The sequence below is a fragment of the Schistocerca gregaria genome, chromosome 7, assembly GCF_023897955.1.
Source record: "Schistocerca gregaria isolate iqSchGreg1 chromosome 7, iqSchGreg1.2, whole genome shotgun sequence".
NCBI classification, from domain to species: Eukaryota; Metazoa; Arthropoda; class Insecta; order Orthoptera; family Acrididae; genus Schistocerca; species Schistocerca gregaria.
The window spans coordinates 246,804,964-246,819,800 of record NC_064926.1 but is presented as its reverse complement, the minus strand read 5'-3'; the positions used below and the strand labels follow the sequence as shown (position 1 = coordinate 246,819,800).

The window sequence follows — 14,837 nt, the reverse complement described above, 5'->3', positions numbered from 1 at the left end:
TTAAGAGTAGCTAGAAATAATGATTTCCCTTTTCAGAATATCAACGAGAACAGAACGTTTTGTTGGGATATTCGTGTAAAGGTAGGCAGGTAAAACTTAGGAGGAACTTAGGATTCTTTGGTAGTGACCAACGGTCACAATAAAACCAGGTAAGGTAATTTTAAGATGAGATTCTAGCATGTGATAATTTTAAGGTGAGATACTTGCTTGTGAAAACAGTCGCTGAGGATATTTAAGAATTGTGTGTACAGAATTTGAATTAGGAACAAACACTTCAACATGGTGAGTACTGACTTTATCTCAATCTGACCAAGAGGCAATGGAAAACAGAAGTGCTTGTGCCAATTTTTAGTTCAGGATCCGCGTGTAAGATAATTAAGTAATCATGCTACCAAAATTACCGCTATTAACTATATTCGTGCGAACCAAGTTAGAAATTTTGATAGTCTGAGAGAGAAAGAGGTGAGTTAGCCATCTGCCCAACAATACAATGAGGGTTATATTCCACTGGGAGACGAGCATAAATCCTCAAGAGTATGTGGTAGGTCCGTAGGAAAGGTTACGTGTGAAATTTAACCAGCACGTCTGTGACTTGTTACTCTGGCTCGAAATTTTGTTGTGGGGAAGATTTGATACATACTGGCTAAATTCGATGATTCAGTTTTATTTTTCGTGTTTAATCTGTGTAATTTAAATGTGGCGACTTAGTTATAAGTACTATACGAAAAACAAGAATTTTCATTGATTGTGGATGGCACTGAGCACTATGGGAAGTAACAGCTGTGGTCATCAGTCGCCTAGAACTTAGAACTACTTAAAACTAGCTAACATAAGGACATCACACACATCCATACCCGAGGCAGGATTCGAACCTGCGACCGCAGCAGTCGCGCGGTTCCAGACTATATCGCCTAGAAGCGCTCGGCCCCATCGGCCGGCGATTGTGAGTGGTAAACGGCTGCTACAATCAATACTTTTGAGGGAAGCCTGTATTTATAGAGGTCTGACTATACTCCTTAGAAGGATTGTAAGTCCGCTTGATTTACGGAACATAGAATATACAGAGTATGAGTTACAATTCTTTTTATTACATGCATTAATCCGTAATCGTCATGTTGAACTCTGATTTGTCTCGAGCTGGTGAATATTTCGTGTATTATGGTTGCGAAATGGACTTAGTTTTCGGCTATAAGTGGTGATTATTTAATTAGAGGATTTTGCTACAATTCTCGTAACGCTTTCAATATAACTTTCCTGCACTTGACAAGGGTATTTTCTGTCTGTTTTTTAACTGTGTATCTTATAATCGTTTCCAGTTAATTTGAGATGACCTTCCTTGAATGAACATTATTCAACGTAATGCTCTGTTGTGTACATCATTTATAGACGTTAGAATAAAACATTTGTGATCAAATTAATCAGTTATCTTTTACTTTATATTTCGGACTGCTGGCTCACAGCATGAAGCGATTAAAACTTGCTAACCCAGAGTTTCATTGGTAAATGTTTATTCACTGCGAAGTATTAACTTTGTTGTTTTAAAGATTATGAAATTACTGTTGTGTCTTCGGATGCAACTAACCTTTCTAGTATTACCGATGTACTCAGATTTGAATTAATATTTGTTTATTAACTATTATAAAGACACCATCTTTCCCATTCTTCCACATTCTGCTGTAGCTGGTCATTCCACATTCTGCTAAGCGAGCGACCATTGTCCAGTTGTCCAGCTGATATTTATTGGGATTTACCCATATACAGCCTTCGTCCCGGGTTGACCTGAAGCGGCCTCTGCGGACCGCTCTGCGCCCGGGCAGGGCAGCGTTCAGCCATTCATCGAAAACACCCCGCGTGGTAGCAATTCAGTGTAGCCAATTAGATCGCCTTTACTTGCGTAACTTTATACACTTTCTGCGCCGATTTCGTGAAATAAATTCCAAACCTCTGCAAAGAGTTTTAATGGTTCAAATGGCTCTAAGCACTATGGGCTTAACATCTGAGGTCACCAGGCCCATAGACGTAGAACTACTTAAACCTAACTACCTTAAGGACATCACACACATCCATGCCCGAGGTAGAAATGGAACCTGCGGCCGTAGCACGAGCAACATTCGAGACTGAAGCACCTAGAACCGTTCGGTCACAGGAGCCGGCTGTGCAAAGAGTCTGTGAAGTGTAGGCATATTACACAGTTGATGACGAACAGTCGGCGATGTGGGGACCTTACGCATGGCTGCCCACATGGTGATTCTAGAGGCGTGGGCTATTTGTTGTTACCGGATTTCACACTCTCGCGTTTCTCATCATCGTACCACACAAATTCAACAGGACACTGCACACAACCATTACACTCCTGTACACTGTATAAAAAGACGTGCTAATCAGCTCTTATACACTACTGGCATTTAAAATTGCCACACCACGAAGATGACGTGCTACAGACGCGAAATGTAACTGACAGGAAGCAGATGCTGTGATATGCAAATGATAAGCTTCTCAGAGCATTCACACAATGATGGGGCCGGTGGCGACACCTACAACGTGCTGACACGAGGTAAGTTTCCAACCGATTTCTCGTACACAAACAGCAGTTGACCGGCGTTGCCTGGTGATACGTTGTTGAGATGTCTAGCGTAAGGAGGAAAAATGCGTACCATCACGTTTCCGACTTTCATAAAGGTCGGATTGTAGCCTATCGCGATTACGGTTATCGTATCGCGATATTGGTGCTCACGTTGGTCGAGATCCAATGAGTTTTGTCAGAATATGGAATCGATGGGTTCAGGAGGGTAACACGGAACGCTGTGCTGGATCCCAGCGGCCTTGTATCACTAGCAGTCGAGATGACGGGCATCATATCCACATGGTTGTAACGGATTGTGCAGCCACGTCTCGATCCCTGAGCCAACAGAATGAGGACGTTTACAAGACAACAACCTTTTGCATGAACAGTTCGACGACGTTTGCAGCAACATCCACTAACAGCTCGGAGACCATGGCAGCGGTTACACTTGACGCTGCATCACAGAGAGGAGCGACTGCCATGGTATACTCAACGACGAACCTAGGTGCACGAATGGCAAAACGTCTCTTTTTCGGATGAATCCAGGCTCTGTTTACAGCAACATGATGGTCGCATCCGCGTATGGCGATATCGATGTGAACGTACATTGGAAGCGTGAATTCGTCATCGCCATACTGGCGTATCACCCGACGTGATGGTGTGGGATGTCATTGCTTACACGTCTCGGTCACCTCTTGTTCACACTGACGGCACTTTGAACAGTGGAAGTTACATTTCAGATGTGTTACGACTCGTGGCTCTACCCTTCATTCGATCCCTGCGAAGCCCTACATTTCAGCAGGATAATGCACGATCGCATGTTGTAGGTCCTGTACGGGCCTCTCTGGATACAGAAAATGTTCGACTGCTGCCCTGGCCAGCACATTCTCCAGATCTCTCACCAATTGAAAACGTCTGGTCAATGGTGGCCGAGCAACTGGCTCGTCACAATACGACAGTTACTACTCTTGATGAACTGTGGTATCGTTTTGAAGCTGCATGGGCAGCTGTACGTGTACACGCCATACAAGCTCTGTTTGACTGATTTCCCAGGCGTATCAAGGCCGTTATTACGGCCACAGGTGGTTGTTCTGGGTACTGATTTCTAAGGTTCTATGCACCCTAATGCGTGAAAATGTAATCACATATCACTTCCAGTATAATATATTTCTCCAACGAATGCCCGTTTATCATATGAATTTCTTCTTGGTGTAGCAATTTAATGGCCAGTAGTGTATATCGGCAAGGGAAGGGTCAATGTGGGTGAAGGAAGAACACTCTTTCCCATAGTATATCCCAGCCAAAACTACCATACGACATTTTCATTTATTACAAAGCTCGCAGCAACTTCAGAGTCATTCTGCTACTTCTTCAAGTACTTCTTCGATATACGTATTATACCATAAAGAAGAAGCACTTCATCAATATCTTACTACACATTATTGCTCTCTCTTTCTCACATTTCCCTCTTGATTCATGTAAATTCTGAGGGTTTACACTACTTGCAGCACATTACAATGTCGAGTGATTTTTCTAGGTCGGCAGATCCCTTGAAAATGTGTTGAGGTTTATTAAGTTTTGCGCCTATGATGTACCGCGATGTCTCATAAATTTTGCGCATTAATTGCCTCGTTAACAACCCTCTAATTCCACACCTCTCCCCCCCCCCCTCCCGATGGTTTTACAAATTCAGCATGAATATGACCAGTCCCTTCTAAATTGTCAGATCGTTTGTGTTCCAAAAACTCTGTTCCCTGATGCCATACAACGCAATTACAGCGACGATAATAAATGCGAAAGGATTACGTGTTACATAACTGAGAGCTCTTTCTAGTTTTATTGTTGATAATAAATATGAAAGTATTAAAATAACTTATTTAACTGCTGACTCTTGCTGCTCTTAATGCAAAATGTCCATATTGCCTTTGTCTGCAAGCATTAATAGGTGACCATAAAATTTTCTGTACTAAATACATCTAATTTTGATCTAAGTTATTTATATTCAATAGGTTAATTACTCGATAAAAAATAAACCTTGCATGCCTTTTCCCCTCGTAACATCTGTAAAGATGTACGAGAATCTTCATTCTTGAAAAGAGAAACTCTTTATGTGCCTAGTAGCTAATAAACCCGGCATTGCCTGGCTATTTATTTTACCAATTTTCGATTAGAACGAAAAAAAATGAACTGCGCTTGCGATTAAGTACTGAAAGACTTTTATTTCCATGTAATTTTTAAAACAGCTGCGAAATTATGAAACTGTTGTACAAAGAAATTGGCCTAATGAACTATTTTATAAGTACAGTAGCCAGATAAAGAAATATGACAGCTTCTGTTAATAGGACTCTGAGGAAACTGAGTCCTGCTTGCCTTCGATGTACAATGGAAAGCGCGATACAGTCTCTTTGCTCGTTACTAAGCAACGGTCTGTCAAGCGTCCCGCCTAGGGGCACGCATTCGTTTGCAGCACATACTTAACGCCACTCTGGATCGGCTCTGTCTCAACTGTTCCCGACCAGTAACAAAGGCATGGCCATAAAACGGCTGCATCTGGCGGTTACGTGGGACATGGAAGCTGCAAGCATCTGTCACAATTTAAGAAGACTCTGAGCGAATGCCTGCGCTGCTAATGTATCAATTAACATGCCTCAGAAACACGACGCTCGAATTAGTTTGAAGATGAGCTCGCTATGGGTCTGTTGATTAGTATCTACGGAAAGTGCAGGAAAAGTGGAAAGGATGTGCCATATGGACTTGCTTGGTGAGCATCTTAATGTGTAGACTGTGCTAGAAGCTGGGTAGAGTTATCCACTGTGCCGAGGAGGCTCCAGTACAGCGTGAGCTATGAGTCATTTGACCCCAGTGCAACTAAGACGCGTTTTTCGGTAGTTACATTCGTAAATTATACTTTGTTTCAAGCTTATTTCTGCCTGTTGGCCTTACGCGTGGTGGATAATTCGTGTTAAGGTTTGTGCATATAACGGCAACTTATGTTTTCCTGTTTTAACTGAACCCTTGTGGCCATTCTGCTGCAGGTAATGTTTGTACAGGGTGATTTATCTACCGCTACAGACGTTTTATGTAACCCGCACTGCGTCTATCACATTAACAGTATCCAGACAGGCGACAGACAAGTAATTGATATAACATTCCTGTGAGAGCCTTGGGAAAATCTTAGAAAACAGAACTTTACTGTAGAAAATACAAGAGTTACACAGTTTTTTTTTTTTAAGTTAAGATGTATCCAAGTGCGTCTATTCCTCCGTTGTGTGAATAGCGGTGTAGTCATACAGGTTTTAGACGTGTCTGTAAATGTATTGCGTTTATTCTACTTAATCATTCTTAAAGGGTTAGAAAAGTTGCCTTATAAAATGTGTTTCATCACAGGGAACCACAAAGTTAACAGGTGATAACAACAATGGAAGTGTAGAAGTAACAACATTCTGGTGTGGAAACCTATGAAAAGATTAATATACGACTCGCCACGTTAATGTGCTAAAGTAATTTCAAAAAGAAAATTTGTACAATATGTCTAAGGTGTCCTCGTGTACCTTACCAGTTATTTTGTTGCATTTTAACAATGTGCTTCCTACAGTCTGGAGCCGCGTTACCGCTACGGTCGCAGGTTCGAATCCTGCCTCGTGCATGGATGTGTGTAATGTCCTTAGGTTAGGTGGGTTTAAGTAGTTCTACTTTCTAGGGGACTGATGACCTTAGAAGGTAAGTCCCATAGTGCTCAGAGCCATTTGAACCATTTTGAACAATGTGCTTTACAACTCCAGAGTGAAGTGGCCTACAACGTTCTTCTGTCATGTGGGGTTGCAGAAAACGGCATCGGCAGGGAGTTGAATCACCGAGTGTATTTTTAGATGAATTATTATCAAAATCTGGGTGCATTACTGAGTGTACCTGTCTATTTCTATTACGTATATTCCGTTTCATTGTTTTCGAGCGTGATTTGGAATTTAAGAGTATTATCTGGGCTGCCTTGGGTATGCAGCGTTGTATATATAGCTTTATTTGAAGTTATCTGGCCGTTTTCTTTTGTTCATCTTCTACCGTTGCCCATTTGTTTTATAGTATTCCTTGACTGCCAGCACTGGGCTCACGACGAGATGTCTAACAGTCCATTTGTTTAAAGTTATTGGTTTGCGACATCTGCTTATGGAAATGCTTTCCCCTATGTTTTCGTTAATACTGTGCTAGTTAATCTGCTTTGAAACAGAACCACCGGAGTGAGGTGAAGCTAAAATAGTTTGCTATCTTTAGTTAATTTGCGCAGAGGAATGGGGTACTAATTAGTACACAGGGCGCAGACTGTGGGCCCAAGGAACTGGGACACCTCAGAGCTGTGTTATGAATACTGAGGATGTCAGATTAAGCACGCTATTCGTCTCGCAAGTGCATTACAACCTGCGGAGACGGAAGAAATGACATAGCCTTTATACCAAACTATCTTTTGCATGCGCAATAAAACACGGGAATTACTGTGGAGTGTCAAAGATGACCTCGTAGTGCGGAAGGCAGAGGTATATCAGATTATTTGCCAATGTGCCAGGACATATATTAGGCAAACAGTGCACACCATTCGAGATCAATGCCGAGAACTCCAGCGGCACCCAAGACTAATGTTCTCCAACAAGTCGGCTGTCGCGGAACACTATTTGCCAGGGAATCGTGTGATTGAATACGACCGTACCAGGTTTTTAGAGCAGACTTCCAAACACCGGGATAGTATCGTTATAGAAGCCACTGAAATTCACACGAGGGATAATGTTATCGATCGGGACTGTGTCTATAATCTAAGCAAGGATTGGGCAGCAGCTCTGGGTCTAATTAAGACATCCAGCAAACAGAACGACCTGGCGACCAGTGAGGACAGAGAAACTACAACGGCGCCCTCACAGGCGTCGACGCCTGGCGGTACTGTTGTACAAAACATTCTCGGATTTCCTGCTGAGTCAGTTCAAGGCAAACAAGACCTCGACCTTTCGGCAGCTACCTGCATTGTCTTCGTCAGTAGCAACTGATGACAAAACTGTTTCTGTAGTGGCCTTACATAGCCCAATGATGCTTTCTAAAATTGTTCATTTGTTTCTTTTTATTGCAATGTGTAGCAATGATTAAGGACTTGCTCAATCAATAAATAAATAATTGCAGTACTATTTTTTTCTGGTTCAGACGTTATTTTCTGGAACCTGGCACCCAGTCACTCCCAGCTCTTCGCTAGGTACAACATCTCACAAGCAAAGTATGGAGCAAGAATTATGGCTAGCATTTCGCTGTGACGCAACCTCGTGTTGCTACGATGAAGAAAGGCACACAGGAGCAGAATATGGCGGAACGAGTGAAGCATCGGAGGACAGCTGTTCTGAATTATGAAACACTGTTCGCTGCAAGTATTTTCAGTAAGCGACAAATAAGATATACACACAGTGGGGAGATGTCAGCGGAGCTGTACAGCAGAATTTGTGGCGCACATAAGACGGCGTGTCAGAGTATCTCCGGCAGTAAATTTCGCAGTCTCGTAGTTTTTTCCCCGAGAGGGGCGGCCGAGGCCGGATCCGAAACGAAGACCGATGGGCAGTTTCAGCCGTGGGGCGGGTCGCATCTTCAGAATGCGGCTGCGCCGGCGCCGGCGCCGGCGCCACGGCGGACTCGCTCACGGGCCGATGCCGCGACGGACGGCCTTATAATGGAATGGGCAGCCCTACGGCATCTTCCGCTCCTGCGGGCCGGGTAATTTATGGCCTGGGAATGCCTCCGGTCGTAAAGTTTTACGCGTGATTCTTCCCGGCCGGTCGCCAGGCGCCCACCGCTGCTGGCGTGCAGCGCCGCGCCGAAGCACAGTGCGGGGGAATCCCCTGACAGGAATGCTGTCTCGGCGCCACTCGACGCCGCAAACGAGGAGCCCACCGGCGGAGATTGTCTTGGAGCGGTTCTCTCCTTCTGCGAAGACAAATACAAGTGTCACAACTTCCATATTTCACAGGCCACATCTACATCTATAATCCGCTAGCCGCAGAAAGGCGTGCTGCGGTGGATACTCCAGACACCAGTGCTGTTTTCTTCATTTTCACCAGTCGCCGTGTTACGCGGAAAGTACAGTTTTTCCATTGATACCAATTTTTCGACGGGCTCAATGATGCCTCCAAGCTCTTCAGTTTAGTGCTAATTTTTTTCATCTCTATGTGACTATTATACACCAATGTAAAAGAAATCCCACCGCCAAGAAAGAGTTGTGTGACATAAACGAATGTTGGTACACGTGTTACTACATCTGAAAGATGATGTCTGTTCAAATTTCGCATCAATTGTATAAGAGGGCCGGCCGCTGTGATCGAGCGGTTCTTGACGCTTCAGTCCGGAACCGCGCTGCTGCTATGGTAGCAGATTCGAATCCTGCCTCGGGCAATGATGTGTCTGATGTCCTAAGGATTAGCTGGGTTTAAGTACGAGGTTGAGTCAAACGAAAACCTTAAATTTGTAATAACAAATCCACATTTCGCGCCGTTATCCTGTAAACGTGCTACAAACAGCGTGCATAATGGCCTGTGGGTAGCAGCATAGTGCAGATGCGTACATACCGTCGCCGTATCAGTATAAAGATGGCCGCCCCACTTGCGACTTGCACCTGGGAAGAATAGTGTTCTGTCATTGGTTTTTTTCGTAGTGAAGGTGTGAAACCTATTGAAATTTATCGACGAATTCAGGTTCAATACCGTGATGCATGTTTGTCACAGCAGTAAGCCTACGAATGGAGTAGGAAGTTGGCAAATGGTGTGATTTCAGTGGAAGGTGCTCCTCGTCCAGGTCAGCCACGACGAATTGTGACTCCGCAGAACATTGCAGCAGTTGAAGCCATAGTGAAGGAAAACCGCCGAGTGACACTGAATGACACTGCAGCCTGTTTACAGATTAGTCGTGGGTCAGCACACATCATTCTGCTTGATGTGCTCCAGTTTCATAAAGTGTCTGCAAGATGGGTGCCGCGGCAGATGACTCCTGCAATGAGAGAACGACCTGTTGATGCTTCGTAAGAACTTACTCGGCTCTTTGAACGAGTGCGTGATGGCTTCCTTGTAAGGATCGTTATTGGGGGCCAAACCTGGGTTCACTTCCACCAACCGGAAACGAAGAGGGCGAGCAAGGAATGGCGCCATTCCTCATCACCAAAACCAAGAAGTTTCGAACGGCACCATCAACAGGAAAGGATATGCTGACTCCCTTTTGGGACGAAACAGGCGTCGTTTTGGAGCATTACATGGCTAGAGGGAACACTGTCACCAGTGCATCATACACACATCTCCTAAAAAATTATCTGCGATCTGCAATAAAATCAAAGTGACGTGGATTGCTGTCAGAATGTGTCCTTTTGCAACATGACATTGCAAGGCCCCACACTGCTCGTACAAGAGTTGCAACAGTCAAAGACCTGCATTTTGAATATCTTCCTTATCCACCATACTCACCAGACCTGGCCCAAAGTGATTTCCATATGTTTGGACAACTCAAAGACGGAATGGGAGGAAAGAAGTTCCGTTCTGATGAAGAGGTAAACAACAAGCACTTCAAAAAGAATTTTTTTCTAAAGCAATTTATGCGCTTTGTAAACGGTGGAGGACTTGTATTGAGCCTGCGAGAGATTATGTGCAAAAGTGATACAGCTTTGTTACCCTTCTGCCCAATAAACAATATTTTAAAAAATACGAAACTTCCTGGCAGATTAAAACTGTGTGCCCGACCGAGACTCGAACTCGGAGAAAGTGCTCTACTACCTTTTTTTTCTTTTTTTAAAAAAAATTTTATTTTGTTCGTGGCATCTGCTCGTGGCGGACGTCGTGAGACATCCGTTTTAGTTCGTTGTTGATGATTAACTCAGTTTATTTATTACAGAGGGCAGCTCACCCTCTGACCGAACACGCCGAGCAACCGTGCCGGCTAAAATTGTGCTGCCCCCTGTAAGAATCGAACTCACGATCCCTGGTTTACAAGACCAGTGCTCTGCCCCTGAGCTAAGGAGACTCCATCTGAGTTACCGAAGCACGACTCACGCCTGGTACTCACAGCTTTACTTCTGCCAGTATCTCGTCTCCTACCTTCCAAACTTTACAGAAGCTCTTCTGCGAACCTTGCAGAACAAGCACTCCTGAGAGAAAAGATACTGCGGAGGCGTGGCTTAGACATGGATTATCCTTTTTTTCAGATGTGCTAGTTCTGCAAGGTTTGCAGAAGAGCTTCTGTAAAGTTTGGAAGGTAGGAGACGAGATACTGGCAGAAGTACATCTGTGAGTAACGAGCGTGAATCGTGCTTCGGCAGCTCAGATGGTAGAGCACTTGTCCACGAAAGGCAAAGGTCCAGAATTCGAGTCTCGGTCGGGCACACAGCTTTAATCTCCCATGAAGTTTCATATCAATGCACACTCCACTGCAGAGTGAGAATCTCATTCTGGATTAAAAAAAATTAAGGTTTTCATTTGACTCACCATCGTATTTCTAGGGGACTGATGACCTCAGATGTTAAGTCCCATAGTGCTTAGAGCCATTTGAACCATTTGTATTAGACGATGCAAATCAGTTCTGCTTTAAATACACCTTGTAACGGTTGTGGGCTTTAGTTACCTTTGAGACTGAACGTCGTGAGTGGATGTGATTTAGAAATACGAGGGCTATCCACAAAGTGTATTACGTTTTCGTTTGTGTCCGTTAGGGGTGGGGCTAGCGCGGCCATCTTGGTGTCATGGCATTCCGCCGCTCAGTCGGCATCCTGCCGTGCTAGGGAGAGGTTCGTGCTGTACTCCGTTGAGTTACTGTGACAGTTTGAAATGTCAGCGTTAATTGAAAATGCCGCGAAGTGTGAAGTGCGTGCTGTAATAAGGTTCCTGACTGCAAAAAACTGTACATCCATAGAAATCTATCGGCAGCTTTGTGAAGTGTATGGGGCCAACATAATCACTGAAGGTGGAGTGCGTCAATGGGTCATAAAATTGAAAAATTGCCGATCTAACGTTCACGACGAAGAGCAAAGTGGAAGACCCAGCATTGTGACCGCCGAACTTGTCGAAAAAGTCGATGCCGCGGTCCGTGAAAACCGTAATTTCACAATAACAGAACTCTCTATGAGTTTTCCACAGTTTTCACGAAGCTTGGTTACCACAAGTTATGTGCAAGATGGATACCAAAATTCTTGGCAGAGATTCATAAAAATCAGCGAATGGCTGCAGCGTTAACGTTTTTGGACGCTTACGAGAAAGATGGCGACTCATTACTCGATCGCATCGTTACTGGTGACGAAACATGGGTTAAGCATGTGAACAGCGAGACAAAATTGCAGTCAATGTAGTGGGGGCACACACATTCACCCCAAAAACCCAAGAAATGCATGCAGACAATGTCGGTAAGGAAGGTGACGGCGACTGTCTTTTGGGACGGAAAAGGTGTGATTTTTGTGGATTTCCTGGAAAGAGGCACTACAATAAACTCTAAAAGGTATTGCCAAACTCTGCACAACCTCAGAAGAGCAATACAAAACAAGCGCAGGTGAAAGTTGGGCTCAAAGACCTTGCTCATTCATGACAACGCCCGGGCCCACACGGCAAATGCCACTCGTGAAGTTCTCGAATCTTTTAAGTGAGAGTTGTTTCCTCATCCGCCGTACAGTCCCGACCTGGCACCGAGCGACTTCCACTTATTCCCAGAAATGAAGAAGTGGTTGGCTATGCGTCGTTTTGATGACGACGCACGGCTTCAAGAAGAGATAACCACGTAGTTGAAGGCGCAGGCAGTCGAATTTTACGACGAAGGAATTTCCAATCTCGTCCACCGCTACGACAAGTTCCTTAATTTAAATGGCAACTATGTAGATAAATAAGATTTAAGTGTGGCTTTCATCTGTATATAATTTAAAAAAATTGCAATACTTTATTTACTTTTAATTCCAAAACGTAATCTACTCTGTGGATAGCCCTCGTATCTTTAGGCTACGAAGATTCCATTACCTACTTCTCCATGAGTTTCAACGAGATCGTGTAATAGAGTTAGGAGAATCTAAATGTTCTTTCTCCGATACTGCAGAGAGACTGGGCAGGAATGCAGCCACCGTACACGACTGCTGGCAGCAGTGGTCACGAGTATGTACTGCTTCAATATTAGCGGGCTCCAGGCAGCCAGGCGACATTACCGTGAGGAAAGACCATTGTACTAGGCTTGTGTGTCTGGCACATCGTACTGCATGTCCATCAGCACTTTGAGCAGCAGCTGGCACCACAGTAACACAACGAACTCTTACAAATGTGTTACTTCAAGAATAGCTCCGAGCTAGAAGTCCTACAGCGTGCAGTCCACAGATCTCAAAACAACACCATTTTAGACTTCAGTGGTGTCAAGCGAGAGCTCATTGGATGGCTGGATGTATGTCTGTTGTGTTTTCTGAGAAGATCTTGTTCTGCTTCTGTGGAAGTGATGGCCATGTTGTAAGGTGTCAGGCAAATCCAACACCCTCCATGAAAACCCCTGACATGATAAGCAAATCCAGTAGTATGTCACATAGCTCGGAATAAATCGAGACATTAAATTAACCAAAGTAATACGAGTGACGAGTGAGCAAATGGAATACCACAGACTAATACAAGAATGCCTAAATGCATGTCGTATCTTCCCACCGTGAGGCAGACGCAGTTCCGATGGGAGAAACGAGCACAGAAGCCGAGAGCAGAACCGTGTTAAGCTAGAAGGCCCTACGATAAGGCATGGACTGGACACCCACGTCGCCAGCCTTCCTCTAAGACTATCACCCACACGTTTTAGCGTGAGACATTTCGCGTCCCTGTTACGTCAAGGACCACCCCCAGCCCATGTTAAAAGCTAGAGCCCTCCAGAAAAACAGTATAGATCTTACGATAACACAGAAAGGGCCACTACCATCCGCCAGTTTTAGCGTGAGACTTTTTCGCGTCTCAGGTACGTCAAGGACCACCCCCAGCCCATGTTAAGAGATAGAGCCCTCCAGAAGAACAGTATGGATCTGACGATAACGCTAAAAGGACCACACCAGCTGCAGGTTTTAACGTGAGCTTTTTAGTGTCTCTGTTACGTTGCAAACTTTAAAAACATTGCCCCACCACGAAAAGTATAACGTTTCTCATTGTATAGACAGAATCTTTGTAGGCGGAGATTAAGGTTAATATTGAGACCCTGATTGGTCAGATGAAAACACAGCCAGATAGTTTGTTTTTTTTTTAAACCAACTTCGGTAAATTGTAGTAAGGAGAAGATGAGAGTTGCTTCCGAGATGGCGAGGTGAGCGGAGCTGTGCTGCCCGCCGCTGCCCTGACGCTGCCTAAACACCAACAAGGTAATGAACGCACACGATGCCGCATTTTTGAGCGCATAAGGCTTCACTCAGAACTGCAGAAGTCTCTTCTGTTATACCCCCTTTTTTTACGTAATACTAGTGTCGATCGTCGATTAAAGCTCATGGTGTTCACATTTGCCACTTGAAGTAAAGATCTGAAACGCGATGATTTTTCTGTTAAATAGTTATTGAGAAGCCACATCAGCCACTGTAATTTACGACAAGTTAGATAAGTAATTAAAGATAATTGAGGGTCACTGTAGACCATTTTGATAGTTTTCTCTTTTGTGAAACTTAATTATAGATGTGATATGACATAGGTCATCCTTCGAACCATTGTAGAACTTGGAAACCCACTCAGGGAATATTCGTTCACATTTTTGTTGAAAGCAGTTAGTTTTTACCATCCTGTATTAAAACATTTCCTTTTATCAATAGTGCAATTTATAAACGATGTTTTGTGAGTAGAATAAAAATTCCAGTGGTAATCTTAACTACTTTCTCTACGTTATTTTACCAGCTAACTAAAAATAGGAAAGCCTTGAACCCCTTCCACTAAGTTTACTTAGTATTAACATTCTTTTACAGGGAGTGCAGTGGAGCTGAAACTGAGATCATTAAGTATTTGGTTATATCATCGCTAGTCTCACTGAACTCTTTTGAATTCTACATGTCATGTGTGGTCTGGCGTCTCCTTCCCAGCAACAGGTCCCAGGTTCAAACTAATTAATTCCCTAAAAAACACGCTCAGAGCGTCGTTGCGCGAAAGTGGTAGGGAGACACAATATAGAACAAACGACACCACCATGAATGTTTAGAGTGTGTTTAGTTAGAAGAAGGAGAGTTGGGGGCCTGCAACCAACCTACATGTGTACAACCAACCTGCATGGATTTAAGGTCTGGGGATCGATTTCGTATGGA

The 14,837-nt window shown here is 44.0% G+C and overlaps 1 non-coding gene across 1 annotated transcript; it reads right to left on the bottom strand.

Annotated features, from left to right (window-relative positions):
• Nucleotides 1-10,516: 10,516 nt before the first annotated feature.
• Nucleotides 10,517-10,588, bottom strand: Trnat-ugu (transfer RNA threonine (anticodon UGU)). Its single transcript has one exon. It is a non-coding gene; the product is annotated as a tRNA-Thr (tRNA).
• Nucleotides 10,589-14,837: the final 4,249 nt, after the last annotated feature.